Here is a 3,548-nt window from a genome sequence, read left to right as displayed (position 1 = left end):
AGTTCCTTTCCTTGGAATATCTTCCTCAACCTTTCCTTGCTCAGCAACAGTCTTTGTCAGAGTTTCTTTACTCTCCAAGGAACTTTGGCTGAAACTTGAACATGAACTTGAACTCTGAACAAGATTATTTTATTCTGTTTTGTTCACTGTGGATTTTTTCTTTCATCTGCTGGACTTTGTAACTTTGATGTTCTACTGCAACTTTTCCTTATTTGGGTCACGGCACACATTTTTCTTGCTGCCACCCATGCCTTTGTCTTTTAGACTGCAACAGTTCTTCACTCTGATCTCTGTCATGAAATTCGACTTCAGCAATTTCAGGTTCTTTGTCAGTAACCTCAAACTTCGCCACTTCATCTTGCTTTTTGACTTCACCATCTCTGAATTCACGCTACAAACTTGAACTTGGCTTAAGCTTGACTTTGCACTTGACTCTGTGGACTCACATCTGCTTCATTTGTTGATTATTTCACTGTTTCTGCCATCTTCACTTTCTTCACGTGAGGAGTGTAAATCCACTGTGGCACACCAGCACACTTTATGGCAGTGTTTGTCATCAATATTATCTGGAAAGGACCCGCCATCATTCTTCCAGACAACTCTTCCTGACATATTTTCTGATCACAATCCAGTCAGCAATTGCCACATTCACCTGATGATATCATCCAGACCTTTGCAGTAATCTAGCATGATGTAATGAGCTAGATATTCTTCGACATCCTTTGTGTGATACGAAGCCATTACTTTCCCGTGTTAAAAGTAAGCTTTAAAGGAAACCTCAAATATTTGTTAGAAGCTGCATATCCATTCCATTCAGAGATCCAGGTACATATAGGAAACTCAATGTCCTTCATCATTTCAAATGGAGGTGCTCTCTCTGCAGGTGATTTCTGACCCTCTGTAGCATGCCCAACTGAAACCTTATGCCTATTCAAGACTTTCCCCATTATTTCCACCTAAAACTAACAAAGAAAATCGCCTTAAATTCACAACAGTCAATCACAGCGCAGCTCTGTCAAAGGTCAACTTATCACAGCACGGCTTTGTCATCAACTAACCAATCAGAGCACAGCTTTCTGGTGACACCCCAAGAACACCACTGCGGCTCCCTGGCTGACTAACCAATAACAGCACAGCCTCTTTTAAACCAATAAACTAAATAAACCCATGTCTGTTTACCCTCGATAGGAAGGAAAAGTCAGTAAATCACAGTAAGATAATTCAATCACTGACTATGAAACGTTAGAAACAAGAACAAAACTCAAAATTGAGACTGGAAAATGGAAAGCCTTGCAAAACCCACGATTCACACTAGGTAGAATCCCGTCCAGAGGCAATTCACTTTAATCAGTGAGCTTGTTCCCGTTCATTCAAGAGCAAGAAATCAGCAACCCAAATTAAACATGCAACCTAGACAAAGAAAACGTGTTAGTTCAGAATCTCTATCAATGTGTATGTGGTGCCTCACTCTATACACCACCGTATACAGACAAGTTAAACCAATATATAGCAAGATCTTGGATTTCGCCAAATGCGATAACCAATCCAAATGAACCACTAGAATGAAAGCAAACTTAAAATGCATTTACACCAGTAGCGGTCCGTGGAGGGAGTTCGGTGGGGTGGTGAGGCGGGGCGGGGGAGGGGCAGGGTGGGGAAATGTAAACACCGGAATTTGGATGAACGGAGGTAAGTACACATTTAAATAAATAAAACAAATTCCTTTGCACGCGCTGCATCGCAAAATGCGATGCAGCGCGCGCAACAAAATTCGTTTTATTTATTTAAATGTGTACTTACCTCCGTTCATCCATATTCCGGTGTTTACATTTCCCCGCCCCGCCCCACGTAACTCCCTCCACGGACCGCTACTGATTTACACATATAAATAATACATCAATACATCTCTTCAAACTGAACAAGTTTATTCCCCCAAAAATGCTTTCAGCATTTTGAATATCAATCAGATGTTTCTTCACGTCTAAGTTGGTAGTAGGACCATTGAAATCAATGCAATGTTTTAGCGTAATCTTCTTGCTTCACGCTCAGATTCCAGTAACGTAAGGACATCTCCTTCACGGACTGGCCCCTTCACATTATGAATAATTGATCGGTTGCTGTCATCCATGAACTCAACCCGAACCTGGGTGCACTGGCCCTGTGAGCTGGTTCTGCCAATGACTTTGGTAACCCTGGCTAGCTTGATAGGCTGCACACGGCTGGCTTCCATGATGGCGGCTGGAGGCCACAATGGTGATCATTCCATCAATTGAGCCCACTGTCATCATAGCATATTAAAAAAAACTCACAACAGAAACAGAGATATAGTCCTCAAATATATATACTTTAACATACATCACAAATACATATACCATACACAAATCTGATCACCCTATTCATACTTACACGCCAGATCATTCAGAAATGCACAGTAAATCACTTCTCTAGAATCTCCAGCACCAACAGAGTTTTAAATCTCTGAAGAATGAAGGCCTGGGCTTTGAGGACTGGAAAATCTAGGAAATATCATTTGGGGAACCCCTACGAAAGAGCAGGTTCCCTTACACAGTCATCCTCTGCTACCATTTTTTGTGGAAGCAGTACCCTGAAACCCAAAACTCTCAGACACACCCAACATATTACCTTTAGAGATTCTGCTCGGGTCTCCGGTGGTCCGAGGCTTTCTCTTAGCTGGGCGCTCGCGGGGCCGGCGCGGAAGGAGAGAGAGGTGGCGTTCGAAGCTGCTGGTTGCAACGCGGCGGCGTTGTGGAGGCGTGTCTGGCGTGTTTGTGTTTGGACTGGGGGCAGCGGCTGGAGGATCGCGCAGCGCTGGAGACACAGAGGAGGATACAGAGGAGGTCAGGAGGCTTTTGGGAGGCCGCCGCCGCTTTAAGAAATAAGCATCTGATCGGGGACCCCCCACCCGTCCTGCATTTACCTCACAACAGAAACTACACCCATAAAAGAACAGGAGCTGGGCGAGTTGGGCGAGCTGAGTCAGTTGGATGGGAAGGAAATTCCGAGACAGGTCAGTGGCACAGAAAGACCCATGAATAGACCCACGAACAGGAGACAGAGAGGTCAGAAAATCAAAGGGAAAACAACAGCAGTAGTCTCAACAAGAGCAGCAAAGACGGCCAAAAAAGAACAGCTAAAGAAAGGATCTTATCTGAAAGTGCCTCCTTCACTATGCTTTTTTTAAAGTGCAGGAGAAACCAGCCCTGAGATACGGGTCACCTGAACCTGGGAGAGTTATAGAGAACGAGAGAGGAACAGTAAGTAGTCAACCGAGCCAACTGAGAAAGTCCCTTCTAACAACAGCAATAATGGAATCCCCCAATAGATACCAGGTACTCATGAACTTAGATACAGGACCCAATGAGGAAAACTACACTGGAGTTACCGAAGTCGAAGAAACGCCAGAGAGAGTAGGATACAGGCCACTAAAACGAAAAGCAAGACCAAGACCAAGAAGCATCCACGCAGGCAGGAGTCAGCGATCTGATAGGGTCATTGTTTAAGGAAATGAAGCTCAGTTTCGCTAAATC

At 44.1% G+C, this 3,548-nt stretch overlaps 1 pseudogene; it reads right to left on the bottom strand.

Annotated features, from left to right (window-relative positions):
- Positions 1 to 1,987: 1,987 nt before the first annotated feature.
- Positions 1,988 to 2,230, bottom strand: LOC146865785 (small ribosomal subunit protein eS28 pseudogene; annotated as a pseudogene).
- Positions 2,231 to 3,548: the final 1,318 nt, after the last annotated feature.

Source organism: Triturus cristatus, chromosome 2_1 (assembly GCF_964204655.1).
Source record: "Triturus cristatus chromosome 2_1, aTriCri1.1, whole genome shotgun sequence".
Classification (NCBI taxonomy): Eukaryota; Metazoa; Chordata; class Amphibia; order Caudata; family Salamandridae; genus Triturus; species Triturus cristatus.
This window is presented reverse-complemented; position numbering and strand designations above follow the sequence as displayed.